Raw genomic sequence first — 16136 nt, forward strand, 5'->3', positions numbered from 1 at the left:
ATATTAAGTATAAGAGGAGAAATATCCTCGTTTGAAAGGAAGACAAATGATAGCCTCATTTCTCCGCGCGTATCTGAAGACTTCATGGAATATTGCTCCCATGAAAGGTAAGTAATCGGTGCCGTTCCTTTTCTGCAGGCAACGTGGGCTATCGAGCCTATTGTGCCTCCGTCCACATCCTGCTCCTGCTGCAGTCCTCTCTGCGCCGTTTCCTGCACAAAGGTGGGTCACTGCGTTTAAGCCACATCGCGGGCATCGGCAATACCTCCTCTCCACTCACTAGAATTGAACAGCTTCTGGCAGCTCGCTTCCCATTTTCCACAGATGCGCCTTCTTAAAGAAAGCCGCTTCCGAAGCGCAAGCTTTATCTAAAGCACGTCACAAAGGCCATGCCCAGGAGAACAATTTTCTAAACCATTTTTTTTATTTGCTTTCGGTGGAATCTTAGTTCATTCACGCAATACGAACCTTAAGTCTTCAACTCCGGGCACGTGTTCTATCAGTTGATATTTTGCATAAGGCCACATCATGGTAACAATTAGGCCTGCCGGCTTATCTCCGCTTTCCTAGTACGGTTACTCATAATCATTTGCATACATCTGCCTTTCGCTTCAGAGCTTCACCTCTTCTTAAATTTTTATTTAATAATGAGATTTCTTACTTTGCTTCATATTGTAGTGAATGTAAAGATTGAAGTCTGCTCTTCGTATGCGCTTCGCCTCATCTTTGTTTTTCTTTTGCATACGAAGACAGCGCAGGTGTTATAGTTCGCACTCTTTGTTGACGCCTTGATAGCAGCCATCAGCGAAAGTTAAATGCGGTTATTTACTCGACGAGCCCGCTGAAGGTTAATCATATAAGATGGCCGATAACGCTGGTACTTATCACGAAGGGGTGCTGAAAATGCCAAAGTCACCCAGTTAGACTGCTGAAGAAAGGTGTACAGTCATTAGGATTCATTGTCATAACAATGATCGCTGCTTATCTAATCAATGTTACAGCAAAGCTATTTATGGCTAGGAAACCGAGATTTCTTCGTGGCGTAACGTCGACAGAAAACTATCATCACCAATAACGTATGCCCCCATAAGTCAGAGGCTAGGAGAACTCAGCAAAGTGAAGCGAACAGTGCATACATTCTTTGGAATCACGCATACAACAGAACAGCATAGGTTTCAATTAAGAAGAAGCTCAAAACAAGCATCCGAACCACATAATTGATGATAAGGCGCTCCTGCGCCTACATGCCGGGTGAAGCCCACAGCGCTCCCTGCATACGCTTCCAGGTAAAGAGTACCATGCGGCAACGGCAGCTTGACTGTAGCATACGAAGCAGGGTGTGACGTAACCACATTTTCGTACGTACAAGAAGAATCCACTTGCAATTGATTGTGTGGTGATAGTGCTGTGGGAAGGCGACGTGTAATGAGGACTCCAGAAGATCAGCGTGCATTTAAGGCGCGGCGAATTTCTCTCCTCCCTGGACCGCTCTTTGTACGTGCATGAAGTAGCTGCGCAAGCCAAGTTTCAGGCCTTCGAAACGTCTTAGGCTAATAATTAGGTAAAGGGCATGTAAATGTCGCCACGTGAATAATTTCAACGTACGTCGCAATGGGTAACCATTAGTTGTAGTTTACAGCTTCGCTATTCAACAACCTTCACAGCGTGAACAGGGAAAAATTTTTTTACATCACTTAGCATTTTTAAGGCGAAACCCTTACGTGACACGTTGCAATGGCCCATACCCGAAAAAAGCAGTGTCTAGTCCACAGCTTCAACAGAGCAGTGACGCAAAAAGTCGGACCTCTCTTATCACAGAACTTAATGCATTACCATGTGTGCAGCAGGCTTTCGCCGTCACGTGTTACAGGAGTGTAACGTGCTATTGAAATTTTATGACCTAGTAAACCCTACCTATGCGGCAATCAGTCTCCATCGTCAAGCGGGCGAATAGACGTCGGCCAGCAGACAGAGAATAGGAGAGTAGCCTTAAAAAATGACAGAGAAAGAACAAGAAATTGACGGGGAACTGCGCACTTTTGATTCTCGAAGGATTCCGTTAGATGAGTTGCAGCGAGCGCAGCATTCACTTTCTTCGCCGTCTCCGCAGTAGCAAAGAGAACTGATATGTCTGGGCTCACACTTTTCCAAAATTTTCTGTTAGTTGTGTCAATTATGCAAACTGCTAAAGAGATTTCCTTGAAGGCGCCGAGTTCAAGACGCTACGTAAGTCTGCTTTGTTCCACCATACAGTCACTTAGCACAAAGCCACCTGAAAGCAAACCTGTCCAGTCAGTTCACTCCGAACCAGATACCTGGTTCATTTCCGGGCTTCTTCACCAGAGTGAGAAATAATGAAGACTATACATTCAAGACACCCTTCTTGTTCTCCTACTTCTTCTTTTTCCTCCTCCTATTTCTCCTCGAGACTTGCATCGTCCGTTTTCTCTTTCACGCCATTAAAATTGTGACCTCGCGTGTGCGTGTTTGTCTATTTGCTATATCGTTGCTCTCTTGTCTCTCCGTTCTACCTTGCTTCCTTGCGCTTGTTTCTGGAGCACGCAATCGGGAGCGAACCCATCTGATCTTCTCTAAATGGCGTTTTACGCAGCGCAACAATGAACAGCCCGTGCGTGCGTCTAGGCTACCGCCTGCGGCCCAGCGCCCGTGCCGTCTTTTGCGCGCAGTCCCGTCTGCCGCTATGCCCACCGTTCTGCTACCCGTTCTACTTCTCGGCTTCGGTCCCCGCTGCGCCGAGTGTCGGCTCCTCTTACGTGCGTTTGCACAGTGAACTTGCGTTTGCGCAGCCCAGTGGTTATGGCCACGGCGGCCGCGTTTCCGTGGGGGGGAGAAATACAAATATCCTCATGTACCTATATTTAGATGCACAGTAAAGCACCCCAGTAGTCAAAAGTAATCTGGAGTCTTCCCACTATGGAGTGCCTCATAATCAGATGGTGGTTTTGGTATGTGAGAGTCCTGCTTTTTTTGTTTTTACGTTTCCTTTTTTTTGGTGGAGTGAGGTTTCTTCGCGTCCACGCTGCCTCTACTGTCTAAATGTGTCACTCCTGGCTTGTGTGCTGTTTCTTTGCTGACATGAACAGATAAGGAGCTGTTGGCATCAACATTTGGTACCGGTTAGTCCTTTTACATGGGTGGCCTGGAAGTGCATTGTGTAATATCACGGAGGGAAAAAGGCATTACAAAATGACATATAACAAAGTCACTCATTGTAAGTGTCACACATACTACAGATACAGTACCGATACACAAAATGACATAATACACAATGTGCGTGAGGAGATCCTGCATTATAATGTTGCAAACACTACAAGTGCAATACAGATACAGAGAATGTGACATGATGCATCAGCATACTTATGTACATTATATACGTACAGTCTTACTTTCACCAGGCCGAATTCACATGCATATCTTATCCGAGTATTTCACTGATATATAAATGACCTCCAAAATATCTTTACGAACAGTGAGGGCATGTTTTTGATTAGTGTTTCTTGACCATTAAGCCATCAGGTTCTTTGGGTTGCTTGTGTTACGGAAATGCTGCATGTTTTCACTGGATGCTGTCTGCTATTAGGTTATGCCCAATGTGGCTGATCACTATTCTGTGCAGTTCTTTTTTATTTTCTGCACAAATACGACAGATTCCAAAGTTAGCTAACACAAGAAAACAACCGCGTAACATGTCCTGCCTGGGAGGAGGTTTTCAAGGATATACTGGGCTAATGCGCTCGTTTTCTACCGCCAGAGAGAAGGAGTACGCACTTTCGAGGCAAAGGTCGAGCAACTGCTCTGTACACGTGTAGAAGCGTCTGGCGCAGCATGTGTTCGATCCGATGCATAAAGTATACGTCTTGGGGATATAGCTGCGTTCAATCATTTTCTAGCTTTATATATGCTGTGTGATAGCGTGTCGCTTGTCAGAGCGCGGCACAAGCGAATTCATGTGAGTCACAGCCCTCGCCTCATTGCTTTAGTATTGCTTTGGTATTTTCATTGGCGACTGCATTCGCGGAGTTTGAAGAAAGTTGCGTCATACACGCATGCGTATGACGCAATCTATGCAGCTTTGAATATCCTCTGTGATGAATTGAACCATCTATTTGTATTTGTGTGCATATCGCGCCCAGTGGTATAAGTTCGGCATGCACTAGGTTTTACACGAACAGCGGCCAGTCAAGCTAGTCAGCGTTCGCGCGATTGGGCAACCTCGTAAAGGCGCCGGTACACAATGTGGGAGAACTCGGAGTAATAATGCTCTGCATTTACGTCACTGCAAAGCGACTACACGGGCCTCACAAAATAGCTTATCAATCATTTCTCGCGCCGGCTCCATAGCAAACATATATGCCTATCGCTTAGCCGGTGGCTATTTACGCCTGCGAACATATACGCTATTCATGAGTCTCTTGTGATGCATGGTAAGCCTTGTGGCGCTTACATTAGCGCAGGTTCACCGTTGATTCATTGTTAAGTGCTATGTATAGCTTTGCTCGTTGCCGATGTCTGGTTTCTGTCATTCCTCGCTTCATTATGTCTCTTTGCTTAGCTTTTCTGACTTTATTAATTGTCATGTTATTCACAATGAGGTGAATGAGGTGGACAGAAGATACTTGGAAGGTAACAAGATATCGCGATTTTTATTGCGTCATTTCGCTTTTCAGCATAAAAGGAGAAGAGCAAGTAGAAATGAGGATGAAGCCGAGACATTGAAATCAAGTAAGAAAATGAAAATAGTGATAATGTATCAGGTGAAAACCTGTCGTTCACTCTGGGTGGACACGCGCACGTCTGGAAGCGTGCGCCTCAATGTCTACGCGTGCGGGTTCGCGCGTGAATTTCTGTGCGTGCGTGCACGCGCGCATTTGTATTGGTTTCGTGCCTTCGGTTCTTAGGAAAGCTGATAATCTGCAGATAATCATGGCGGGGATACACAAATTTCAACATTTTTCATGAGATCTCACAAAACAGTCGGCCATGACGCGCGCGACATGTATTATTTTTATTATTATGTGCATAGCATCTAACCTCCGTATTCAGAAATGCAACTTAACGTGAAGCTTATGCTTAACTTCATATAAATGACGCCCGGTGAAGACGCTCATTGCGTTTCTTTTAGTGCGTTGACGGCAAGCGTCGTTTAAATGAAGTCAAGCATGGGCTTCAAATTAAGACACATTTCTGAATACGGGGGTAAGTATCGTCATTAAGAAAGTAACTTCGCCTGATGCATCAATCTTATATATAAAACGTTAGATAAGAATATTTGTATCCAGTAGATTTTTATATCGTGTTTGCTTGCAATGTCTAGTTTCACAGTATCTTACTTTCTCTGTTCCCTGTGGCAGTGCCTGGAGAAGAACGTTCATTAAACTGCTATAAAAAAAGCATGCAACATGGTAAAAGGCCATAGTCTCGTAGTAGTTCTGGACCTGGTCACTGGTTCAATAACTCTGGCTCGTTCATTGTTAGCAAAAGTTTGGAACACTTACCAGCATCTAAAGGCTCGAGGATGATCATGCATTCCGACTACCTCGGCAGATGCGCGCAATCCAGGCATAACACGGCTTGTCACCACGAAGGTTTGCTGCAGTCATCACAACTGCGCCGTTCTATCGTCTTCTTTTTTTTTTTGCATTTATCAGACCTGTTCACACTGCTTTACTATATCTTAGTTAAAAGCGAGACCTCTACTATAGAGACACGTTCTTGTAGCAAACTTCTCCTCCTTTGTCTTCTTTGGTGCCTCATAATCAGAAAGTGGTTTTGGCACGTAAAACCCCAAATATTATTATTATTATTTATCCTTTGTCTTCATTAAAAATAATCGTTCTCCTCTCGTACAAATACGAGCTGTTGTTAGACGGTGCCAGTGTACTCTTCAACACGTTCTTTGAATCATTTCCTCTCAAAAATAAAGTTTTTCCCTGCTTGAATGAAGCTGCTCAGAACACATTAGCTGCATTTATTGATCGATGTAGGCATGAAAAGCAGAAGACACACACAGCGCTGATTTCTTAAACTGAGTTTGTTTTGCACTTTCCTAAAGACAATGAATGCGACATAGCCAGAAATTGTGCATTTTTCATTAATTTATGTCTTGCTAGTCACATCTTATGACATGAAGGTAGGTGAATCATGATATACAATTGTAAGATCCGGAAATGTCCTTGTATCTCTAGAGCCCTGATGTATGATGAAAAGTAGTTACATTGGGGCGATCTCGCAATACGAGCGCTGTATAGCTACGACATTCTTCCTCTCTTTTCTTTTTTTTGTGTCTGACATAGTCGCTTATTAAGCATCCTGAAAAGGAACACTCCACAAGACTTAACTTGTACGTGAATATAAATCAGAGTGAGCTTTTTATTAAAGTTTGTCACAACGCAATATTTTTTTTATGTGCACGAAGTAATGATTAAATAATTCGGCCTAATGAATTCGTCCTCCCTCCAATGTCTCCGTCTAAAACAGTGAACGAAGCATGAACCTGCTTTAAGGCATGTTGCAGAGTCTGTATGGCTATGCGAGTAGACGTACATGGGAAAGGCATTTTTTTACGTTCCATGGCTTGTTTCCTTTCTTTGATTCCCTCCATTCATGAGATGCCGGTTCATTGTAAGCGCTTACGTGAGCGCTCAGCTTAACGATGTGGCCTGGTGGTCGGGACGCAGAACACGATCCTGCCTACGTGAGCCGAGTGTCAACAAGTGAGGGACGCTGACCTAGAGAGTACCGTGGTAACATCGACCTATGTGAGTTGCTGGCCTCACTAACCTGAAAGCTACAGGCTAGAAGTACAGTGAGGGCTATTCGTTAAGAACCCCTGTAACAGCACTTTCATCTGTACTCTTCAAGGTATTGCTTTTTTAAGGAGAAATGTGATGAATGCAAATTACACTAGTCTGAAAGTATAAAGCAGTGTAGCTTTCAGGTGTTGCGCATATTCATTCATGACATATGTTTCAACTAACGGGCGCAAATATCACTAAATAAATAAATCTCCCTCTCTCTCTCTCTCTCTCTCTACATATATATATATATATATATATATATATATATATATATATATATATATATATATATATATATATATATATATATATATATATATATATCCATTTCTTATTTCCTTAATTACTTACTTATTCCTCTCGTTGCCGTCTGTCTGTTTTACGCACTGGCATGAAACAATTACAGTAACGAAGCTGGTACTATCCGCCAATACTGACATGCGAACAGCCGTGCTTGTGTATTTTAGTACAATCGACGTCTGCTGAAGGCGCCCTCGGAGGCACGCCAGCTGTCACTGTGTGCGAGAGTTCTGGTATTTCCCTATAAGTGTTACCTCAGCACTGATGCAATGAGCAGGAGAGAAACGGGAGGTCTGGAACAGTTGGAGGAGAATGCTGAGAGTGTATTATCCGACTTTAGTTTTACGCATAATTAACAAGTGACCAACATCAAAGGTGACCTTAGTCCGTGCGGCCCGCATTGAGTTGAGTGGGACAGCTGAACGGAAGGAGGAGGGGAACAGTGTCCCACTCCTCACTTGCTGGTATTTTTAGACAAACTGCTTTTGTAGTTATAAAATTACTGCTAAAAGATGGCTCCGTCGTTTCGTATGCTAATATTCCGAATTGAGGACTTTGATGTAGGCTTTATTCTTCGTAGAAGTATCGATTTCCTTGCGCTTTACTTGTGGTACGAAAAGTAACTCGGGCTGCATTCGCTGTTCAAAAATTCTGTGGCAGCGTATTGAGAAAACAATTTACAAACACCATCTTGCCGACTACGAGTCCATTATATTAAAAGTTATTAGTTTGCGACCGTTTCGCTTATCTCGCAGGAAAAATGGCGAGAATGTGGAAAACACCCCGACAGGCCTCCAGCTTCCAATAGCGTGATACTTGAAGCAGTCCGGCTGGTGTCTACAGAAAAAAGAAGCATGCGTGACGTGGCGCAAGCTCTCAAAATATCCAAATCCTCAATTGCTCGACATGTGATGAAATACAGGTGAAGCGGTGAGAGCAGTTACACAGTTTTTAGGGGAAACCTTGTTTGCGCATGGTATCCATGACAAAGAACGAAGACCAACTGAGTGAACTCTTGCGGAAGGCGAGCAAGATGCCCTATAGGCTCACACGCATGCAAATCCGGTCACGGGCATACCAATATGCAAAAGCACTAGGTCGCAGGTGTCCACCTTCATAGGAAAGTAACAAGTCCGCTGGAAGGGGATGGTTCTGGAGTTATGGACCGGCACCGGGAGAATTCGCTTCGGTCCCCAGAAACTACCACCCTTGGACGAGCCACAAGCTTCTGCAGGACCAACTTAAAGGATTTCCTTTCAAATCTCAAAAACGCTTACGATCGCTTCAGATTCATCTCCGATTGCATCTATAATTGCGATGAGAGTAGAGTCATCATGGTCCAGAATCCACCCAAAATTTTCGCACCGCGTGGGAAAAAGCAAGTCGGTCAAGGGACGTCGGCGAAACAAGGTGAAGTCGTTACGGATCTTTGCATCGTGAACGCCATTGTAAAAAGCGTACCTCCAGTATTAATCTTCTCAAGGGTCAGATACGAGGACTTTTTGCTGAATGGAGCACTAGCTGAAAGATTGACATTGCTTAATGTATCAGGGTGGATGTCCGTAGGCTTTCTTCCGCATGCCCTCGAACATATAGCAAAACACACCAAGTGCAGAAAAGACGACAGTATCCTTTTGCTGCTCGACAGCCATGAAGTCCATGCGAGAATTGAGTTGATTAACAAGGCAAAAGAATAAGGTATCTGCTCAGATTTCCCCCTCACTGCGGCCATCGCTTACAGCCACTTGACGTGTCGGGTTATGCACCACTGAATTCGTTACAGCGTTACAAGCGTTACGATTCTGCGTGCAACGCCTGGGTGTGAAGCAACCTTAGCAAAGCAATCTCTACCTACAACATCGCAGAGCTTGTTGGGCTTGTGTACACAGCAGCAATCCCTCAGAAGAACATCTTTTCGGTGTACAAAAAGACGGGCATCCACCTTTCAATAGCGAACCCTTCACAGACGACGACTATGTGATGTCTACAGCTACTGAGCGACCCAAAGGATCCTCAGCTGAGCTAGTAGCTCCAGGCACAGGCGGTGTCATGAATGAAGCCGGCGGCTCCAGCACACTTTTAGATAGCAGTCTTTGCTGCGGCTCCCAGAACGTAGAACTTGAAAATAGCAAGGCGCTTGGTGTTCCGTGTGTGCAGGCGAACCATCGAGATTCCAGCCAGCATTGCCTACAAGAACAATCTGCCATACTGATGTTCATCCTTTTCCAAAAGCTCCACCGAGAAAAATGGCCTGACGAGGAAGGACGAAGGGATGGAGTATCCTGCGGGAAGATACGCCAAAAAACTAGAGAAGCCGTCGAGAAGGAGAGAAAAAAGGAACTCGCACACAGCCGAAAGGCAACCACCAAAAAAGTGAATGAGAAGCGTTGCTGCACGCAACGGCAGAGTGCAGTAACATAAAAGAGAGGGATGAAGAGGAAAGGCAGAGAGGGTTAACCGGATGTTAGTCTCCGGTTTGCTACCTTATACTGGGGTTGGGAGATAGATAGAGGACAGAGAGGAAAGGGTTAAAAAATGCACACACAGAGACACACAAACGAAGGGCGTCCCAGTGAGGGACGTTCACAAAGGCCACTGGATCGCTGGAAGTGCAGTAGCGCCTGCGCGACCTTCTTCTGTGACATTAGGCCCTGTCGATGGTGTAGAATTACTTCTCGCATAGTGCTCAGTCATCCAGCTGGCTGAGTTCGTGACGAAGGGATTCCCTCTGTGGACGATACTGCGAGCAGTCGCACAATATACGGCCAATCAATTCTACATGGCAGCAGTAATCACAGGTTGTGGTGTCCGCCATACGTATGCGGAACGCATAAGCTTTGGTAAAAGCAACGCACGACCACAGTAGATAAAAAAGCGTGGCGTTTACACGGTGAAGCTTTCATTAGAATCGAAGACTCAGTGTGGAATCAAAGGAGTATAGTCGGGAGTTCGTGTAATGTGGCTCATTCCATTGTAACGTGGGGCACTGGCGAGCAAGCAGGCGGAGCTTCCATGCTGCGTCAGTTCAAGAAAGTGGTATTTGTACGTGGTTGTCCTCACTATGGGCTGAACGGGCAGCTTGATTGGCCCGTTCATTGCCAATAATCCCACATTGACTTGAAAGTCATTGGAAAGCTACTTCCTGTCCTGCATCACTTATATGGTGCATCGTCTCTGTAGTCTGAACTACTAGCTGCTCGTGCGGTCCACGTCGTAAAGGTGACAGTAGAGGCTTCAGTGAAGTAACACAAATTCCCCATGGGATTGTAAATGCGTTTCAATGGCGTCACAGGGAACAGACTCTCTGAGTGACTCGTTTCCCTATGATGGTATGCAGAGCATTTTTCCTGGAACTGACTGGCAAGATGGTCCAATAGTGTTTCGGAGAAATGATCACGTCCTGGTGAGGTTCTGTAGAAAAAAATCTGTTCTCTTTCACACAGACCGAGTCAGGAGCAGCGACAAGACTGTCACGATGTCCCGATGTCACTGTTACATGATGTCATAGTTCAGCTCATGACAAGAAATGGTAATGCATGGACGTTCGCCTTCCCCGCTGTGAAGTGAAGTTTCACGGCAGGACATTGTGTCAAGATTGCCTAAGCCAGATGTGGTACGGGGTACGAAGCGACTGCAATCAGTGTTGCCTTTTTTTTAAATATATGGTATTTATGAGATGTCACCTTTAATTGGCGCCGGCTACTCCTTTTCACATAGGAAATTAAAGAAAAGAATAAATCATAGCAAACATAGTGAAATCCTAACAAAACAAATTAAGGTAACATAAGTACACTATTGCCAGACTGTAACTGAAAGACAACGCTAAGTCGTAAAAACACAATGTGCAGTCGCGGAAGTAGACTAGTGCCACATTAAAACTGAAGGTCAACTCAGAAACACGCCAACACAAAGTCCAGTCACATATGTGCACTAACGTAAACACAAAGCTCGGTCACTTAGCTAGACTAAAATATGGGCGCATGAGAAATCACGGAATAAATTCTTATGAAGTTACAAAAAACCTGACATTGAATTGGCCAAAGTAGGGTAAAAGAAAAAGAATGCGCTATCACATTTAAACGCTCTCCTCAATGCTTTCCGAGAATATTGCTTGCTTCCAGAAATCTTTGAAAGGCCAGTAACGCTCGTCTTCTCAATGAGTATGTTGGTCAAGGATCTAAGTTCTTCCTGAGCCTGAAGGGCCTGAGATCTAGTGCCAATAAATCAAGTGCTAAGCGTTGTCTGTGTGTGTCGTGTCGCGGACATTTGAGCAGAAGATGTTGTACATCTTCATCAGCGTGGCCACAAGTGCTTTCTGTACTATGAGCCCTTGAAATCCTAGAAAGAGTTTTGCGTACACGGTACCGAGCCGCAGACGGGGAATCAACGTTTTAAAGGTTTTGGTTGTATTCAATGTTGACGGGGACTTTATATTGAAGTGATGGGTCAATGTGAAATAAATCTGAAGATTTTTAGTTCTTATCAAGCCATGTCACTTTGCAACCACGCGCTGGTATCTGTCGTAGTATGTGGCGCAATTCGCCTTGTGTTAGATGGAGACCATGAGTGGCATTATTAACATGCGCTTGTCCAGCTTCTTTATCTACTGCAACATTCCCAGGGATATTGCAGTGGCCAGGTTTCTATTGGAACATTACTGTGTGATTTTCTTCACTTGATTTTGTGAGTTCCTTAAGTACCTCGTTAACGAATGCCATGTTTTTCGAATTGCTGATGCCACTATGAAGGAAAGACAAAGCTGCCTGCGAGTCACAAAGGATGACCCATTGTTCCCCTTTCTGCATTGAATTTATGTAGCATAGCAAAGACAATATTAGGAAAAGCTCCGCAGCAGTTGACGACGTCGTGTGAGATAGCTTAAACATTTGTATTTGGTTCCATTCAAAAATGACAAAGGCAGCTGTAGAAGAGTTTGCTTGGAAATAACCATCTGTATATACTTGAATACATCCACGGAATCGAAAGTATATTTGGTATAACGCCAGTTGTTGTGCCGCTAGCATAAACATGTCTCGTTTGCGAATAATTCCCTTAATCAAAAGTTCAATTTTTGGAGCTACGCTTCGCTTTGGAGGGTAAGAGATATCTGCGAACCAAAATTCAGGATGTGGTAGTAGATCTTCACCGAAATCACCGAATTGATGTTCGCCCTGTCTCTCGCAACTAGTGCACTTGCTAGTGGATACGTTTTGTGCTGCACTGAAACGCGAAAGTAGTGTCGACAGGTTTAACCGTCCTCAAAATGAGAAATGGAGGATGACTTGCCTCTGCAATTACTAAGGAACTTAAGGTTGCTCGAGGAACGCCTAAGCGTACTCTAAGGCCCCTAGCTATTAATTCTTGGAATCTCTCTCCAGATGAACGACAATTCTTCACCTGTTCCATGCACTACAGGTGAAGAATATGCATTCTTTTGCTTTATAAGTGATGAAACCAATCCTCCTCATGTCATTCCTGCTACGCGGCGAAGAACATTTAATAATAAGTTTATTTGTTCTTCAAGGGTTTTAATGTGATAATTTCAAGAAAGTTGCCTGTCTGGTGTAACCGCCAGAAATTTGTGCTGTTTCACTATGTCTGAAGGTTGTCCCTCAAGGTACTGCTGAAAATCCTTTAGATACCCTCTGGTGAAAGGCGTTGCAGCCTTCTTACTGTAAGGCAGTTCCATTCCCCTTTCCTTTAAGAATTTTTCCACAGTGCTTAGGCATTCCTGCAAAGTTGATTAAACAAGGCTGGTACTTGAACCAGAGGCCCAAAAGCAAGCATCATCCGCATATATAGAGTAGTGTCTCCGTAGTAAATCCGCCATCACACAATTAAAGAGTAACGGACTAAGGACACTGCCTTAGTGGCACTCCTTGAATATTATTATGAGAGGAACCTTTTCCTTTGCTTGTTTGAATAAATATTGACCTGCCATTCAAGAGGTTGGATATCCACCGTAGCGCCCTTGCAGAGACTCCCAGTTCCAGCAGGCCAAATAGTATATGAGCATAGCTGACTGTGTTGAAGGCTCGTTTAATGTCTAGAGATACCGCTACTATGGCATTTCCCCCAGCTCGTTCGTGTTCAACATGAGTAACGATATCCAAAATTGCATCCATGGTGCATCACCGCCTTCGAAATGCTCTCATGTGATCGGGAAGTGCTTCTGTTTGCTCACACCACCATTCCAGCCTTGTATCAATCATTTTCTCCATGACCTCGCATAAGCAGCTCGTCAGACTCACAGGACGAAAAGATTCAAGAGAAAGAGGTGTTGTGCCCGGCTTCAGTATAGGTATCACATGTACCGTTTTCAAAGAGTCAGGAAAAGACTTTTTTTTCCCAAGGCATTCAGTCATTTAAAAAGTGGCAATTGACCATTAGGTCATCTGTTTTGCAACATACAATAAGTAATAAAAATTGGAGGACGCTTAAGTTTCGCCTTCAAGAGTGGAACGCGATAGCGTTATCGCACCCCGTTCGCACCACCGACTCATTCGCTCGGCATGCTCTTGAGTCACATAAAGACAAAACGTGTGCCTGAGCAAGCGGAAGAAACCAAAGAACTCGGTGTCTCGGAGGGAGAAACGATCTGCGTGAGCCAAACGTCGCGATCAGCACGGACAGCCGGGCCATGACGCGCCATGAAGACGAAGAGGAGAAGCGGGTAAGTGGCGCGCCACCTGTCGGGGCAGCACCGTACATTACGAGGTCCCTCCTCGCAATGTTTGCCGCAAGATGGCTGTGCGTGCGCGCTAAGCGCAGAAGTAATGTAGCGGAAACGTACTTCGCTACTCATTGAACTGCAACTTCTGTAATTTACACGCTCATAATTACCGATATACACCGCAGTATAACATTCTACGGCACGTTTCTAAGGCAACACCGCATTCACTAGAAGCGCTTTTGTCCCGCTTTGAAGCATCGAACTCATAGCTGAGTGGTAGTGTCTCACACTCCGGAGACCCTGGTTCGATTCCCACCCAGCCCATCTTAAGGTTGTTTTTATTTATGAATTGCCTTCCGCCATTTTTCACTCGCGGCCAATGCCGCCGACGCTGACGACATCGGCTTTTCTGCGACACGAGATCCTTAACGCTCTCGCGTTAAAATCGGGACCTGCACCAGTCGTTGTCTTACAAAACGCTAGCACACATTTTAGCTCCATCATAGAGAACTCGTAGTCTAATTGTACATTATGCCACTGAAAACACGCAAGGACTTTTTGTTTGGCCATTTAAACGCTTGTTCCGGTTATAACTCTGCGGAATTCCTCCACAATTACTCATTCTGAATTATCCTTGGCTATTGCGGGAGCACGAAATGGTTCTTTGAGCAACATGGCCGCCTAATGCACGAATAGTCATCCATAATCGTGCAGCTGGTGTCAGGGGAGACAACGTATTGCAAAATTCATGCCATCCTTTCTTCCCTAATTTTTGTGGTCGTTTCCGCATGACTGAGTGGATTTGCTGCGAATTTCCATATGCTTAGATATTTCCACTTCAGCAATAAGCTCTTTCTGCTCCTCTTCTTACAACTTTTACATGTTCATATTCTCCATCAACTGATGTGTACTCGTCAGAAATGGGCACTTGTTTCGTACACATTTTCATTTTTTCTTGTATCACTGATGTGAGTTTTTCTACGTCAGCTTCACAATACACTCGAGTGGACAAGTGTTGATGAAAGAGTGATATTGAACGATATTCCCACTGGCATCACATTGACTACTCCCTTATGTTATGTTGTGTGCGTTAAAGTCCGCACATATGATAATGTTTCATCCTGAGAGGCCAAAAAACGTTTACCAAATTATCAATTGTAATACGTTTCGATGCATGCAGGTATATGCTTACTACTGTTTCACATATATATAGTTTTGCGAGATATACATTGCAGGCTACGTATTCAGGAAAATCGGCAATGCTTGATCGAATGAAGTTAGAGTGCAAATATTTTCGAACGCAGAGCATTGTTCTACTGTTTCCACCTGGACGAAAGGATTTATATATTATGCAATTAGCAAGACGGAAGTCATTATGTACTCCAGCCTCTTGTATATATGCTCATCACAAGGAAGCTGTATTGTGCAACTAACTTGCGAAAATCAGCAGATTTGGATCGAAGCCTATTAGCCTTCCACTGAAATATGGAACTATTCAGAATTAACGTAACAACTAACTGTAAAACTGCCGTCTTTGTTTACTCGGAAGGTTTCAACTTTTTCCTTTGCCGTGTTTCTCTTTGGTGTAGCTTTGACACCCTTCATTGGACACTAGAACTTTTTTAATGGAGTGCCACGTGTTTCTTTCCTCCCAAATGATGTCCTCTTCCTCCCGCAAGGCAGCGTGGTGTGGGACGATTTTTCCTGCTTACAAATTATTTTTAAAGCTTCCCAGAAGACATTAGAGGAAGCTTTTATGGTTTTCGTTACGGAACCTTCACTCTCTTTTGAGGTCATTTGAACTTGATTCTATCGTGGGATCGAATCCCGGCCACGGCAGCCGCAGTTCGATGGGGGCGAAATGCGAAAACACCCGTGTACTTAGATTTCGGTGCACGTTAAAGAGCCCCAGGTGGTCGAAATTTCCGGAGTTCTCCACTACGGCACGCCTCATAATCAGAAAGTGGTTTTGCCACGTAAAACCCCATAATTTAAAAATAAACTTGATTATAAGTTGCAAATAAATGCATAAAAATTCACGTGTGAAAATTGACCCATTCCTGCCGCCTGTCGCCGACTTCAAAGAAGCGCCGCCTCGGGTCTGGATTCCCATTACTGATATAGTACATTCGGTGCTAATATTTAGCGAGTGCTCACGTGTGGGTCACCTCATAGTGAATCTTAGAAAAACGCGAAAGAGCACGCAGCACAAGACGACTTCAGTACAACCGAGAATTAAAGAAACTAAACTGGTTCGGTCACGTGTCACATGTTATGAAAGCAAAATAAACAGTTGTTGGTCCTAAAATATTCAGTGCGATTCAGTTAGAAACCGTTCACGTATT

General features: G+C 44.3%; 1 long non-coding RNA gene and 1 pseudogene across 2 annotated transcripts in view; both read left to right on the forward strand.

Annotated features, from left to right (window-relative positions):
- The window catches only part of LOC135902310 (uncharacterized), a 237063-nt gene that overhangs the window by 78531 nt on the left and 142396 nt on the right, over positions 1 to 16136 (forward strand). Inside the window, exon 2 of one of the 2 annotated variants that reach the window (XR_011514672.1) lies at positions 139 to 222. This is a non-coding gene — a long non-coding RNA (uncharacterized lncRNA). Of the gene's footprint in view, positions 1 to 138; positions 223 to 12133; positions 12215 to 16136 lie in introns of those variants that run through there. The other variant, XR_010564483.1, reaches the window with a different exon arrangement.
- On the forward strand, positions 6674 to 9330 carry LOC139060139 (uncharacterized; annotated as a pseudogene).

The sequence above is a fragment of the Dermacentor albipictus genome, chromosome 5 (genome assembly GCF_038994185.2).
Source record: "Dermacentor albipictus isolate Rhodes 1998 colony chromosome 5, USDA_Dalb.pri_finalv2, whole genome shotgun sequence".
In the NCBI taxonomy this organism is placed as follows: Eukaryota; Metazoa; Arthropoda; class Arachnida; order Ixodida; family Ixodidae; genus Dermacentor; species Dermacentor albipictus.